General features: G+C 41.7%; 1 protein-coding gene and 1 long non-coding RNA gene across 14 annotated transcripts in view; both read right to left on the bottom strand.

The window, feature by feature from the left end:
- Window positions 1–16,624, bottom strand: part of FAT3 (FAT atypical cadherin 3) — a 394,190-nt gene that overhangs the window by 257,742 nt on the left and 119,824 nt on the right. The gene's annotated exons all lie outside the window — the stretch shown is intronic.
- Window positions 359–10,826, bottom strand: LOC140683731 (uncharacterized). The gene is made up of 2 exons (XR_012055106.1): window positions 5,984–10,826; window positions 359–5,890 (listed from the first exon to the last, which is right to left on the bottom strand). It is a non-coding gene; the product is annotated as an uncharacterized lncRNA (long non-coding RNA).

Genomic DNA, 16,624 nt, shown 5'->3' with positions numbered 1-16,624 from the left:
TGTTGTTTGTTTGTTTGTTTGTTGTTGTTTTGGTTGGGGTTTTTTGGGGTTTTTTTGTTTGTTTGGGGTTTTTTGTTTTGTTTTGTTGTATGGGCTCTGTTTTTGTTGTTTTTTTATTTTTGGTTTATTTTGTTTGGGTTTGGTTTTTTTTTCTTCTGCAGGTTTGGAGGCTATGTCAGGCTTGCAAGGTTCACTGCTTCACAGGGAATGAGCCCAAAGGGCAGGCAGCATGGCTATCATCCAAGCAGAGTACAGCTGGAGCAAAAGCACAGCATATAATGATAATGGCTCAGATATCCCCACCTCAATAGTGGCTCAGATATCACTGTTTCCAGCGGCACAATCTACCAGTTGCATATTGGTGTAGAACAAACTTGTTAAAGATTTCTTTGCAAGTGGCAAGACTTCTTTGTAAGCAGGAAGGAGGACTGTTGAAAGATGCTAATACACATGATGCTAGAAACATGCAACACCTCAGGTTGGAAGGACCTCAAAAGACCATCTGGTCCAATCCTTCATGTGAAAGAGAGCGGAAAAATGTGCTTTGAAATCTAATGTCATCCACAACCAGATAATCAGTTGTTCACATCTTTACATTTCTGCATATTTAAGCACTATAAAGAATGTTGAGGAAAGTTAAGAACATGATCACCCCTTAATATACTCCTGATGATACACTTATTCATCCAGTAAAAATTAGCAAATGTCCACCTAAAATCTGCAAAACTCCAAAATATTAATTTCACCCAAATAAAAAACATCAATACAGTCAAAAAGAATCAAAAGTATAAGCAGAACAGTATGCCATGCTACCAGATGAGTAACAGCTCTTTCCATGATTTTTAAATGAGATTGAATATAGGAAAATTATTTGAAAGTATAGAATACATTGTCTAATTTCATCCCCCGGAAGCATATTAAATCACGACCTACTTTTGGCTCTTCAGGTAATACTGCTGCCTCCACTGACCTGAGGTCTGGACCTGCATGCCTTCAGACATGCCAGTCCTTCATTGCCTCTGGAGGGCCCCTCTTAATTCTCAGTTGTTGCACAGGATCAGGAAGATGGAGGAAGAGCCCACTCTTGCTAAGGTTTTCACATTTCCTTTGAGCTTGCAATTTAATTAGAATATCAAGATAGTAGAAAAAAGCTTTAACTCTCAGTTATATACTCCAGTGGTCCTCTGGACTAACTCCTTCCTGCACCTGCCAACCCACAGCTCCTCCTGTGCCGATGGCCGATGCTCCAGGCAGCCCTGGCCGTATCCCGGCTGGTGGGATCCAGGTGACACCCACAGCACCATCCACTGACATTATTAAAAATGAAGGACTTGATGAAGCTGTATTTAATGAAACTTCATTTAAATAGTATCATATGGCCTCTTCCTCTATTGTTCCAACTTTCTGTTATCTCCTAAACATTGACGTTCACATGCTGGCAGCAATTTTAGAGATTTTGGGGTTTTTTCATTTACCAAGACAGAACTTTCATTTAGTTTAACAAAGTTCAGCTGTACAAGGTGCCTGAGTGTGTTGCCTGTGCCATAAGCATCTGTCTCAGAGGTTCTCACAGGTCAGCAAATGCATTTCAGGAATTTCAGTTACTGACATCAACTGACAAGTGCACAACTGCTAGACAAAAAAGGGGAAAGGTCATTTTTAGGCATGAAAAACATTCATTTGCATTAATTATTCTAATGCTGACGTGACAATTCATACCCATAATGTAACATTAAGGCAGACAAATTATTCTTACAGGAAACCAGTATTCTTACAAACTTCCACAGCCAGATGGTTTTGAGGGTTATTACAGAGCATGTGCACTTCTCCCTAAATCCCAGAACATTAGCAGAAAGAGCCATTAAACCCAGTGGAGGTGCTGGGCCAATTCAAGTCTCCCTTCAAGTCTCTGCAAAGACCAGAAACCTTTCTTCCCTCCCCACAACAAGACCTGCACCTAGTGCCAGGTGATGCAAGGCACCAACCCTCCCAGTCACAGTTGAAATGAAGCCTGGCCAGACAGAAACACACAAAACTCCTCAGCTTTGTTCATGGGACACCTTCCCAAGATGCCACGTCACTACGTGATGAGCTTGCCAGGGTGTTGGCCAGCGATGATTTAAGGTCGAGGTGCAATCCATGACTGGTGCTGAACAACTTTAAGCATTATTTACTGTGTCTGGGTGATGATTTACAGGGTTTGATTACCCATTTTTCAAAACGACCAAAAGTGAGATTAAAATGTTTTAGAGGCGACTGCTCATATTAATCTCTGCAGCAGGGGCTGGGAGCAGAGCTGTCACTCAGGGACAGGATGGCATCCCAGCTGCCAGCACTGCTACAAGGCAAGAATCATTAAAAGCAAACACCTTCTCATAAGATAAAACTGGCACCAGGGAGAACCACAGCCAGGCAATGAGGGCTTCTGAACGGCAGCCAACACACACACAGCAGCAGCCAGATTCACTGACCATCCTCTGCTGACTACACTGCAGAAAGTTAAAGGGAAAAAAAGCACTACAACATTGCCAACACTTTGTAGAAGTGCATCACAGGCATTTTAAATATCTGTATTTAAATTACCTGCTCTTTTGCACCTAACAGGGAGAAAAAATTAAAGTCCAGGCAAGAGTAATAAACTGGGTTGAAGGGAGTTGCTTTGGTGAGGGCCCAAGAATGGGATGGAAACACCAAATATGGAAAGCTGAGATGTGAACAGGAGTGAACAAGCAGTGTGCAACCTCCCTGTTCCCTCCCAATCTGAGCCCTCTCTAGCTGGGACTGGTGAGAATTTCTCTTACCTTTCTGGGGGAACAAAAGGAGAGAGAACATTAAAGTAACTTCTCACTAGACTTCAAACTGCACAATAATATTCTGTCCATGAAGGAGAAAATATATTAAGAAAACTCTAAACAAGCCCACCAACCTACAAGTCAATAGTCTGTTTTCAAGGGGTTTTGCAAATACCTGAACAATCACAATTATTAACTGTAGTTACATGTTTGTGCCTGATCTACAGAAGCAAGAAATGCAGAGAAGGAAGTTCAATGTGCTGCAAATCAAAACTAAATAAATCATAATTACAGACTGCTCTGTTCCATCACAAGATTACTTTCTCTGCTGGTCTGTGCATTCCTCTGGCTGCACCACCTTTTTTTTTTTCATTCCTGAAAATAAATTTTAAAAAATAAAACCAAAATAATCTACTGTAATAATTTTCTGCTGAGGTCAAGAACATGCTCCAGGGGTGGTAGTGGCAAAGAGGAACTACCGTGGGAATACAAACAGATACTTTCCTCATAAGCTGCTTTGATGTGCCATTCCTGGTTAACTGGCTTTTTTCCCTTTTTTGCTTCAGGCCTGTGAAGACTTTATACTTTTTTCTTTTTTTTCTCCTAGATATCCTTAACACAGGACCTTTTCCCGACCTTACAGTAATAACAAACAGGAGATGAAAAATCTATGTGCCACCTTATCAAAGCCATCTACAGAATTTAAGCTTTCATTTAAAAAGAAAAATTAAACTTCCAGCCTTTAAAGGTTGCAGAGATAACCTTCTCTATGTGAACTGATCCACAGCATCCTCTATTTCTATCCTCCTTTGTCAGACTTTCCTGAGGTCCATAACTGCTCCCCATGATCAAATGGACTTTTTTGGAAAAACTATTTCACAAATAATGGTTGTCTCGTCCTTCCCAAGTGAAATACCATTGGTTTCCAACTGCTGATATGTAAAGCTAATAAGCAGACACAAAGCAAGGCCTCTGCCACACCTCCCATAGATTGACAGCACCAAAACACAGGCACCTATAACACACTGGTATGTAAGCTAAATGCTCCTGAGCCTCATTATAGCTCACTAAGAGGAAAAAAAAACACTTTTGGGTGGAATTCATCTTGCCAGTCTGCCAGGTCTGCAGGGAGAGGCGGGCACTACTGGGTGTGACTCCTCAGGCACATCACAGACACTGGCCTCAAGGTAAATTGCTTTCAGGCTGCCTGACTCTGAAGGGAAAAAATGGCCTTGGTGCTCACAGTTCCTGGGAGAGGCATGGCAGGGAAATTATTGGAGAAGATAAAGGCAAAAATGACTGCCCCAGATGATGGATGAGCCCTGCTGCAGAGATGAATTTTTTTCCAAGTTCTCTGTTAATCATGCAGCAGAAAAATTTCTCCTCCCTTCAAAGAGCTATCGCCATGATCTTGACCACAGAAACAACCTTCCCTGGCCAAACTAGTAAGACTAAGCATTCGTCCATCATTCTCTATTTCTTATCTCAAAATAAGGTCCCTCCTTCTCCAAGGAACAGAAAAGAAAAAACCCAAACAAACAAACAAAAACAAAAAAAAAAAAAAAAAAAGAAAAAAAAAAAAAAGAAAAACAAACCCCAAAAGCCTTAACCAAACAAAGAGAAAAATAGACAAAGAGATACACAGCACATCCCCAGTTAATTATGTATTGATAAAGCAGTGATTCATCCATTCTGAACCTAGTGGACAAGTCAGAGAGAAGAAACACAGAACTGATTTTATTTATCAGCTGCACAGAAAACCTCAAGTATCAAAAACTTCCTGAAGACAACACTAGTAATCTTCATTCTTGTCAAGGATGATAAAGTGTCAGGATGAGCAGGTGGAGTTGGTATGTGTGTGTGTATATATATATATATGTTTTTCTTTTCCAAGTAACTCTTTTTAGATTTTCCAAGCCACGGGACTATCACCTTCCTTTGCAACCATTCTGGTACCTACTGACTTTCATTAGTAAGCAGCAGCCCTAATTCAAAATAAGATTTCTCACATGGACTTCTAGTCACTGGGTCTTGTAACAAGTTCACCAGGAGAACCACAAAGATGCTGCCTTTCAGTAACTATTGTCTGTGCAACTACATGGAGGGATGAAGATGCCAAACTATGTTTTCTTGGATTAAAAAAACTATATTAAGCTCCTTGCTTTCCTATCTCCTTGCAATGACTGAAGTGTCCTCCTGTCTCTACTCAGTACCCCACTGCCAGCATCAGAATATGATACCTTTACTTTATTTTTTTCTGGCCAGTGTATTTTTTTATGCTTCAGGAATTAGCTGGTTTTAACCCTGGCAAATTTAACTGGCAAATAGCTTCCTCATCTTTAGCACCCTCACCTATCTTTATTACATCTGTAAATATTTAAGACCATTTTCTAGCTTGCTGCCAAAAATACTGAGTAGCATCAGGACAAGAACTGCTCCAAGGAGTATACAGTGAGAAGTAACCTCCTCACTGATACCCTCTCCCTAACAATGACATTTTGACACACATCATTAAACCAGTTTTTAATCCATCTAGTATGTACTGTTATGCCTACAAAAGCCAAAACAAAAGATGTGGTGGTACCAAGTCAAAAGCCTTGCAGAAATGCAAGTACACTGTAACAGCAGATTTTGTGTTAGAACATGTATCTCTATACCAGATTGGCAGAAATCATCTTTACAGACATAGTAGCTTCAGAATGAAGTGACATAAAAAACTTTCTACTTTACTTAATGAAAGTGACGTATGCAAGAATATGCAGAAAATTAAGTAATAAACCCCCAAAACAGTGTCAAAAAAAGCAGGTGTCAACAAATACAGGAATGAAGAATAAAATGTCAGCAAATTCAGAGTAGAATTGAGTATTTTATTCACAGTAAGAATAAAAAAAAAATCAGCATATAATTCTTTAAATTATTCCACTGTTTCCTAGACCAAAATTGCCTAAGCTACATATGCTATCACAAAGATGGAAAAATCAGAGTAATATATTATTTCCATTATTCAAAAATATGAATAATGATCCTTCCAGGTCTTAAATTCCCTGCCTCTAACAGACAGAATAAACCTTGCCTACACCAACAACAGTATGATGCAACTGGAGCATGTCTGTACAGCAAATAGGTTCTGAGGAGCCCAAACCCATACTCTGTGTATTGGGATGCGCTTCAGCCTGCTTCGACGGCTGCACACCCATGCTACTGGAGTGCAGCAGGTGCTTATCTCCCAGTTCAGTTTTCCAAAAAGGCAGTACATTTAGTCCCTGTGAGAACTTCCCCCAGTCTGGATCAAAGCCCAGTACATGGGGACAAATGGACAAATTTTTGCTCCCAAAAAGCCCTCAATACAAACATATCCATCAACATGCTGGATAGATCCCAAACTGCAGGATGCAGAAGGTGATCAGGGATCATTTAAAATGAGCAGAATGTTTTTAAGAGTCAGGAAAGCCAGATCTTTACTAGTGCAACATTTTGGGGCTGACTCCACACTGATAAAATTTAAACCTATTAGTAACAGATGTGAGCAGAGGAACATCATCAATAAGCTTACTGGTAACAAAAATGCCTATAGGACACAACTGGCACTGGGTCCCACCACAGCGACCACTGCAGGAATGGAGGGATGCTGCCTCAAAGGGAGCAAACAGCTTGGTGATCTAACCTCAGGATAATAAAACACCTCTGCCTGGACCTGGGGGAATAACAGTTATTTTCGTGTCATGCACATTCCCAAGGATGTGCCCGAGCACTTACTCCCACAGCTCACCACCTCCTGCAACCACTGTGTAGGAGAGGAATGTGGTCTCACCACGAAGCCCTCAATATGGATGAGAACAAAGCATAAGGCACTTGGACTCCCACGAAATATCACAGTATTTCCAAACATTTTTTCCCCCCAGCTTTGAGCCAATATTCTGAGCTTTGGCCAATGTATCTATTTCTAATTTTACCACAAACAAAAAAAGCATGATCTACAGACTCGGGTGCACGCCCCAGCTTTCTTTTTTTATTGGCTTTCAAAGCAGCCATTTTCCCTATTAGATCATATTTGTTTGCTTTATACTTCAGAAATAAATAGCAGATGACATTATGCAGCAGTTACTGTATGTGCTTGCTTTATCCATTTTTATATTTATTGAAATGATAATTTCCATGCCTGAATTTTTCCCCAAATGATAACACCCTCCCGCACATGTTCCTATTTATTTTAGACCCTGGAAATGACGTTTCTGGAGATAACCCCACACCTTTCCCAACCACTGTGGCTAACTGTATATAATGCCCTTAAAGTACTAGGGGGTCTGTCCTTATTTTATCTTGTTTTAATTAAAAAATCTTTTTGAATTTGAAACTGATCGTCTAACCTTATCGTCCTTAAGGAATGAAAAAGAAACAGGCTTGAGTTAGTATCAGCTCAATGTCATATTTAAACAATTCTCAAAGGAACCCACTGGAAAACAAAACAATAAAATCCCCAAACAAATAAAGCTCACGCTTTCCCTGCTGCTAGTGTTCTTTGCTAGTCTGTGACACAGCACATTCTAGAAATGGGCAAAAACACCCAAAACAAATCAAATTCCATCACAGAACAACAGCCCTGAGAATCCTACTGCAGTAAACAGGACGTGTTTTTTGGTCACAGCGGGTCTGAAGACTGACTCAAGGTCTAAAGCCTGGGAAGAACTGAGGTCCAGCTATTGGACAAAACCTCGAGCGATTTCTCAGCAGCCAAACACCCACGACCTGCCCGCCAGACTGTGTGTAGTGAGGAGGTGGCAGCATCTTCTTCACCCACCTCCCCACAGCAACCTCCAAGTCCCGGGCTTGTCCTCAGGGAAAAGAGGAAAACATGTCCTCTTTTTCTCTGTAATGATAGAGCAGGACTGTACAAGGAGGAACCCAACACAGATGCCTCTCTTCCATCCCGCTTTTGCCCCACCAGCAGAGGAGATGTGTCTACCATGAGAGTTAAATCAATGACTGCTACAGTAAAAGCATTCTTGGGGCCCAGTCCAAGACCACAAATTTAATTCCTCCAGGAATACAGGCGTGGAGCAGACATGCATATTTAAAAACAAAAAGCAAAAATTCTACCAAACAAAACATCTTCGTGCACGCACACACTGCTCCATGCAGGCAGGGAATAAACCACAGAAGAGAATTCCTGGCCATCCCACTTAATACCCAAGATGATAGTTATGAAAAGGGAGGCAAACTAAGCCAGATGATGCAATCCCACATTCATAGCATCATCACTAAGGTCTAATGTGAAAACAAGACAACTGCATATTAAATGTGTAGTTAGGTAGGAGGGAAAGCCCTGTCACTACAGAAAACCTAAGAACATATGATGGGTAACATGCCGTGGAGCTGTACTTTCTGCAGTACATGTCTGCATGCCACATGACCAGACTAATATAATCTTGCAGACAATATACAAATAGAGAGGGCTGTAGGGGAGGAGAGGGTTTCATTCATTTTTCTTTAGATGTCTAATTGCTTTTGGTGTTTAGAGATATATAAATAGCTGTATCATCACAAGGCAGAGATTAGATCTAAAATATCTTTTGGAATGTGAAAAACAGATTCTTAGAGAGCTCTTTTCTTTTGAAGCATGTGGAATAAGACCATCGTTTGATACACTGCCCAAAGAAGTGGCATTTCATGGAGGAAAGATTCATGTGAGCATTCCCCTCTGAGACAGCAAAGACAACACTTCGTTCCTCAAGAAAAGAAACCTATTACTATCTCATCTGGAGCAAGAGTGATTTCACTCTTTAATATTCATGTGAGAAGGCAAATAGTTCATCCTTTAAGGTTGGCTTGTTTATCCACATCATGAATGTCATGCTTCACAGAAAAAACTAGTTTGGTGATGGTGCAATTTCTTTGTATGATAGTTTTAGTTCTCCCTTTTTTTTTTTAAAGAAAAACCCTAGAACACCAATGTTCATTTTCTGCTAAGTGATCAGTGACCTATTAATATCATCTGTTACAAAACAAAGCAGCCTTAGGATGGGCTTGTTGAACTTTAGCAGATTCAGTACTGAAGTCTCTGTTGATTTCTTTCTCACTTCCTCCAGTGCATCTTAGAGCAGGGTAACTGGCAAGTTCTTAGGCACTTAAACTGTTTTTCCTAGGATGAGGAGTCACACTAAACACACTCATAGTGAAAGTCCTGATTAACATTTTCTTCAGAAATCCTGACCAGTGGCATTAGTAAGTCTTTTAAAACCTTGAGAACTGTGGATGCCCTCTCCCACCTCACTGGCAAAGCAATGTCATCCCAAGTAGGAGGATGTCCAAACCCTGTTTTTAGAAGCAAAGAATCCCAGTTGAACAGTGTGGCCAAGCCTGTCACTCATATGTGGGAGTGAAGGCAGACTGGAGCCTCAACAGCTGAATAGTTACCTCAAAAAAGCACATTTACTCTGCACTGCTGTACCCGAGATCAGCATCACAGTTGTTGACATCTGCTGCTCCCCTTCTTTCTGCCAATCCACACAATGAGATACAGTCAATTTTGAAAGCTCATCAACCCCTACAGTTATAATCAAGAATATCCAGGAGAAAGTCTGAATTTGCATGAGTATTCCCTAGGGAAGCTGATGTTTCATTGTCCCAGCCAATTGACTACAATGGAAACATCATCAAGCCTCAAGAGTACTCTTGTCCTGAGAGGGCTCTCATCTCCCTGGTACGAGAGGACCTTATGAAAGCTAATGCATTTACCACCAGCATCACTTCTGTAAAATAATGCTTTTATCCCTACTCACAGAGATAGGCACAAATCCCTGGAAATACTCCATACCAAACTGTGACTGAGATCAGGAGGAACTGCCTATATACTTGTGAGGAGATCTGAAGCTACAGATTTGCTGAAAATCCTCCAATGAATCATTTTCAGGTAAGAAAAGGGACTTGAAACCCGCACCCTGTAGAACCTCATCCTTTCCAGAGGACCCACAGTCCCATGAGCAGGAGGCGAAAGTGACTTGCAGGGTGCCGTCCCCAGGTGCTGAGCACTGTTCACATCACATCAATCTACCCCAATCAGGCCACAGATACTCTCCAACATTCCCATGAATTGTAAAAATAATAGAGGCATCAAAGAAGCGTGTGACAGGCATGTCATCACAAAAGGCAGGGATGTGTTGAGTCCACCCAGTTGCTGAGCTGGAAACTGCCTTATTTATTTGGAGAACACATGACTGTCTTCCTTCCCCATGTGTAGGCTGGAGGACTTCAGATTGGAACAGTATTCCAACTGAGGAGTGCAGGAGACCGGAGTCAAATGGCAGGCAGTTGGCTTAGTTACCCCCAGCTCAGTCCTGACAAGCCTTGCCAGGGCAGCACTTACTTTAAAATCACTAAAACATATAAACAGAAAACAAAAATGTGATGCTTGTAAGTTGAAACAGAGTTATAAGTAACTGTCCATCAATCACACTGAAAGCTGACTGGCAAAAATGGGTTACTCAGGTCCTCTACGTGCGAGGCTCAGTTTCTACCCAGTTCTTGTACAGTATGGTTTCCTTTAAGCTGCTCTCGCTTTCACAAGCTAATTTTCACCAGCTCCTTGGGTATAACAATGTACACACAAGAGCACACACAGAGCTGGACAGACTCAGGTGCACAGTGAGGTTATGTCCCTCTCATCAGGTTCACACTCTTTCAGCACCGCACCTCTACCTAGTGCAAACAAGGACATGGTAGAAGAAAACCAAGCATCACTTCTTAATCTTCACTGAGATCTCTTCTTAATGCTGAAGTACTAATATTTGTTGAACAGGTCTCAGTTTTGAGATGAAAGCATGTGTTTTTGAGGCAAACCCTGAATTATCATATCCCACAACTAAAAACCCGTACCTGGCATGGGTTGTTTGCTCCTGCATTATCTGTTTACTTGTAATAACCAAGAAAAGTTAAAAGATAAAAGAAAGACTGTGAATAAATACTGTCTATGGGTACCAAGATACTTGTAAGTGTCATTAAGTCTGGAACATGCTACAGCTTGCTTTATTTGCAGAAGGACCTCTTTATACTGCACCTTTACGGGATTGTCAGATCTCAGACTTCCTCTAAACTGAAAATACCATTCATATAAAGCATGCAGTTGACTGAAATATCACATTATCAACTCTGTGTGATACCCAGACAGGATCCCAACCCCAGTCTTGCAAGCAATTTATGGAGACTCAAAGTTTCTGTTCTCAGTGCTGCTGGGAGACCTTTCAAACAAGGAGAAGTGTGGAAACCACACTATTTTTATTGTGTAAATCCAATGATATAAAGTAGCATGATTGATGAAGCCACTATAAGACCAGTTTCCAAAAATATAGTTGATGCTCTGCTCTGCATGTTTTTTTCCACTCTGAGTGAGCTGCAACAGACTATTCAGCTGGTTTCTCACTCCCCCTTCCATTTTCCTTTTTTTTTTTAATCCCTTGGGGCAGAGCCAAGAATCTCAATGTGCCACAATAACCACGTTTACTTATTTCCAACTCCTGTCTGTAGTATCATATCATATCAGCTCAACCTGGCATCAACATGGTGCTCCTCACTGACAAGCCCAGTAAGGAATCCAATCTGTTCCTCATTATGTCATGCTTGGGAGATATGGGAGGGTGGGGGAAAAAAAATCCATAAAGGAGTGAAGGGGGAGCTAACTAGGGCAGCAGTGGACAGAATGAGAAACAGGAAGGTAGTAATAAATGACGAAAGTGTGAAGGAGGAACATGACACAGGTACGTAGAAAGAATGAAAAATAAAAACATGAAACAATGAGGGAATGGGACAGGTGGGAAGGAGAAAAGCAACAAGACAGAGTCAGAGTTAGGGGAAGTAAGAAATCCTAAAGAAAACAAACACTCCTAGAACAGAGTCCCATTGCTTCCTAAAGCATAGGCTTTATGAATAATTCTTCCCAGAGCTTAATTCACTGATGGTATTAGAAAAAAAAAACAACAAAAAAACCCAAACAAAACAAAAAAACCCCAACTTCCAAGGCTGGTAAAAAGTGTTCCCACACTAACCCACTACCAACTGGCTGTGATTTCCTCTAATTGCAAGCAAATAATCAGGTTCCCCCCTGGGCAAACCATTAGTGAAAAAAGGAGAGCAGAGTGAGCGAGGAAACACCTGCTTAATTGCGTGGATTTGCTTTTCCAGAAAGGCTGGTGTATTGGTGCATTATAGAGAGTCACAGCAGAGTTAGGTGTGGGCGTGAGCTTACACAGTCTATTAAGCATCATTTAATTGCATTTAAATAATTAATAGTGAAGCGTATTTTAATTGCATATAATTTCTTTGTTGCACCTTGCAAAGCGCAAGTCACAAACACTCAGCAATGCCAGATCTCAGCATGCCCAGGCTGTCTGCAGTCACCTGTACCCATGCCTTTAGACTTGAGGTTCAATTAGCCAAACACATGTAATTACTTCCTCCACAGCCGACCCCCCCATGGAGTCTGGCCACAGAATGGGAAGGGGCTCCTGAAACAAAACTGCTGTTCAACGTATCTTTGCTATCCAGAGAGGCTTGGACATGCTGGAGAGGTGGTCCAATTTGAATCTCATCAAGTTCAACAAGGCCTTGCCTTGAGGACAAGGACCTGGGCATGCTGGTGGACGAGCAGCTCAACATGACCCAGCAGTGGGCCCTCAGAGTCCAGAATTCAGTGTCCTGATTCTGCACCTTTCCTCCCTACAGTCAGATCCCATCTAGAGTGCTGTGTCCAGCTCTGGGGCACCCAATGTAAGAAGAACATGGACCTGTTGGACTGAGGCCAGAGGTGGCCATGAAGATGATATTTGGGCTGGGGCACCTATCCTATGAAGACAAGCTGAAAAAGCTGGGGTTGTTCAGCCTGGAGAATAGAAGACTCCAGGGAGAACTTATAACAGCCCTACAGTATCTAAAGAGACTACAAGAGATCTGGAGAAGGACTTCTCACAAGGGCATGGAGTGCTAAGACAAGGGGGAACAGCTTTCAATGGAAAAGGGTAGGTTTAGATAAGGTATTAGGAAGAAATTCTTTACTGTGAGGTTGGTGAAGCACTAGAACAGGTTGCACAGAGAACCTGAGGATGGCTCCATCCCTGCATGCACTCAAGGCCAGGCTAGATGAGGCCCTGAGCAACCTAATCTAGTGAATGGCATCCCAGTTCATAGTAAAGACCTGACATGGTGTGCCACCTAAAAGACAAAGGTAGAGGCAACAAGATCTTGACTTTCTGTGTAAACTGAGCTTAAACTGGCAGGTAAGTGCATGCATGTGATCCCAAAAGCCTGCTCCCCATTATTACTTAAACCTAGAGGTAGCTCCCAAGAGTTTCCTTCTCAGTCCCCCAACAAGGCTCCCTTGCTCAGCATATGTATTCTATGATCATTCATTCCTTAGTCATAAACATTTTTCCCCCTCGTTTTTTGGAGGATACATTAAGGGAATCCAGATGCTCCATTTCATTTGTCTGCTGAAGCATCACACTTAGAACTTAGGCTTTATTTAGCTATCAAAAGTATGTAAGTATGGCTCTTGTCCCTATGCTTTAAAGTCTCCCAAAGATTTTGAAAGCAGCTGCTTACTCAGTTTGCCATATATGGTTTGCATGATGGTGTGATTAATATGGGTCTCCTTGGAACTGGCTCAGGTTGGTTTCCACATCTCACAGCCAATTAATCAACAAGCAAAAGAAGCCCTTTCAGGACAGAGGCTGATACAGAGTGCATGATAAGGGCACTGAGAGATGCCTGAGGTATCTGCATTACAGGGAAGCAGTTATTTCCTTCCTTTCAGAAAACATCACACTTAGGCCTGCTATGCTCAGACACTGTGAGGTTCCAGGTCAACTGAATTGTGTCAAAACCCACAAAAACAAATAAACAAAGAAGTGTCTGTGCACCAACATGCTTGTATAAGCTAGCTAGAAATCAAGGGAAGAGACATGGCAGATACCTTGGGAAGAAGTATGGACAAGCATTTGCAGCTAAATTCACAACACAAGTTTAGAAAACTCCAACAAATCATGTAACTTGATCTTTACATCACAGGCAAACATACAACTCCCACCTACTCCTCCACAGATCCCAGTACTTTCTGTTTCATTGTAGATCAGTTTTGTTGGGCTAAAACAAGACTTAATTTGAAAACAGAAAGAACAATCTTACATTTCCAAGGATAATTTGTTCCAGGGGATTGTAACTCTGTCAAAAATGTGTCTCACTTTCTGTGCAAATTTGTCTGCCTCAGCTTTCAGACACCCTTTTGTGCTCTCTTTCTCCACTAGGTTGAAGAGCCCTTTAGTGCTTAATGTTTTCTCTCCCTGAATGTACTCAATGGTTGCAGTGAAGAACTCACCATTTCAGACAATTTTCTTTTCAAAGCCTGTTATTTCAGAGTAACTACATTCCAAAGTTAAAAATCACAAAAAGCGTCTAGACTAGTGTATTCCTCCTGATAATATGCTTAGTAAGCAGGATTACTGGCTAAAGCTCAACTTAGCTGGTCAACTGTAAATAATGTCTTGTTTATTTAATACTATTTCCAAAGGCTTTACAAATTGCTTGCAAAAAGAGGTCTGCACGTCACTGAAAGGGTCTTATTCTTCACCACATATTGGTGGCTGGGTGAGCCTGAGCAATGCTCTGCAACAGGGATGAACTGGCTCTACCCAACACACAGTGGACACCTAAGTCTTTTTTTTCTACACTGCTTCCTGAATAGACATTAAATATCACCGAGCTTACAGTATTCCAGTGTAACAGCTACCCAAAACCAGCCTGGAATTCTGATCTTCATTCATAGCACTGTACATGAGAAAGCATCTTGTTGATTGCCACCTGCATTAAGTGCTACAGGAAAGTAACTGGTTGTGCTATGAAGGTGCATGAACAAACCCACACGTGTTAGCTGCTGGTACCAACACCTGGTGTTATGGTTGCCTGAAAATGTCTTCCTCAAACACGGTTTTTGATGGCTTACTCACTACTCATCCAGACTGTAACCTGTAACAGCCTGAGGTTTTCCAGGCCAGATTGCTTGCACCATGGTGAAACTTACTGAAGACAGAACAATTTTTTTACAACTCATAATAAATCAGAGCTGTCTGAAGATTTCTATTGTCCATGTAATTTGCAAGATGGACTTTGAATTGGCATGGGAGGGGCCTTCAAGTCCCAGTATTTTTTTCCTTCTCTCTGTTAAATGCTGCCCATTTTCTCTCCCAGATTACAAGCCCTCAAAAAACTGTCACTGACAAATAGTTGCTGCTCATTTCCTGCAAGATCAGAGGTGATCTGTGCAATGTCCCTGCAAACCAGATGCAATCCACTCCCTATGGATGTCACATGAAATTGCTGTTACTGGTTGTACCAGGCTTTGCAACCTGTTTGTCCTAGAGATCAGTGCAGGCACTGTGCGTGTCAGTGCTCTCAGCAGTCCCCCAAGGCAGGAAGGAAGGAGGATGGGAAAAGCTATACCAAGGATAGGCAGAAAAAGCCTGTGCCTGATAAACTCTCATCCAAAGCCTACAGTGAGAAAATTCCTGCACCTCAGTATTTCAAAGAAAACAACTGCAAAATCCTATGGAAAAGTGTATTGCATGCATGTCTAATGACAGCTGATGCTAGACAATCTGTTACTAAATGGGTTTGCCATTTATCACGACCACACAAGGGTACTTTACCTTTCCCAACCAAGAAGTTACTAGCCGAAATAACAATTGCTATCGTGTGCACCCAGGAGCAGCCCAAGCTTTTCTCCGCACTGTCTCCTTGCCTGCAGGCAATGAGGCTGCTCTCAGGTAAGTCAGGACCACAGAGCTGCAAGGGCTTCTTGGTCATCACCTGCTGCATGAGCTGGAAGACAGGCAGGAGGACAAAAGGGAGTTAAGAGAACAGAAGCTCAGCTGAAGGCTCCATGAGCAACTGCCTCCCAGCCTTTCTGTCACAGACATATTCTGAAACAAAGGTTTCATGGGCAGCTTCTACTTGCACACACCACACCTCCACCTACCCTGGCCCCTCCAGGTGTAATGGTCCTTAGCAGATCCAGCTGGCATCAGCTTTTTCCAGCACACATCTGGTGCTTTCTAGGGGTACGTGTTCAGACAAGTCAGACACCCAAAATCATATACAGAAAGATGCTTTTCGTGATGTTAATCATTCTCTATTCAAATGCTGCTCTACAAATTCAGTTGGACTATGGAAGAGAAATTTGTTGAACAAAGTTGAACAGTCATTCAAAGCCCAAGCACCACTCAAGAAGGGAACACACCAGGATAATCAATTTGCAGCAAAGGCGACTTCTCATTCCTTTAAATTCAAACCAAGGGATACTGCAGGGCACAAGAGAGGAAGGAGGGGCACCATGGGCAGCCTTCACCCTGAAACCACTTAAGCCTGAATGCTTGCATTCTCTGCCTTATTAATCTTCTTTTAAAATAATTGTTAGCAAATAATAAGCAAAGACATGGTTTGTTCTCCTAGTGACAGGAAACTTGATTATTTTATGACTGTGGCACCTTTCTTTATATTTTATTTAAACAAAATAATAAATGCACATCACTGGTTTGAAATTTACCTGCCCAAACCTAGACACAAGCTGTGTTTGCTTTTACTATGAGATACTGTTTCCTAACAGGAAGGCAGAATTATCTGATAGAAAACACAGTTAATATAGCACAAACAAGTTATTAACTGGAGTCCAACAGGGCACATGATGAGCAATCCTAAAACCACAATTCAGTGGGGTAAAAAACACCACCATGCAACTGAGCAAAATAACCTGCTTCCAAGGTTTCGAGACTGCGTGGGATAGACATAATTTT

The sequence above is a fragment of the Taeniopygia guttata genome, chromosome 1 (assembly GCF_048771995.1).
Source record: "Taeniopygia guttata chromosome 1, bTaeGut7.mat, whole genome shotgun sequence".
In the NCBI taxonomy this organism is placed as follows: domain Eukaryota; kingdom Metazoa; phylum Chordata; class Aves; order Passeriformes; family Estrildidae; genus Taeniopygia; species Taeniopygia guttata.
The sequence above is the reverse complement of the archived record's forward strand: the minus strand, read 5'-3'. Positions and strand labels throughout refer to the sequence as shown.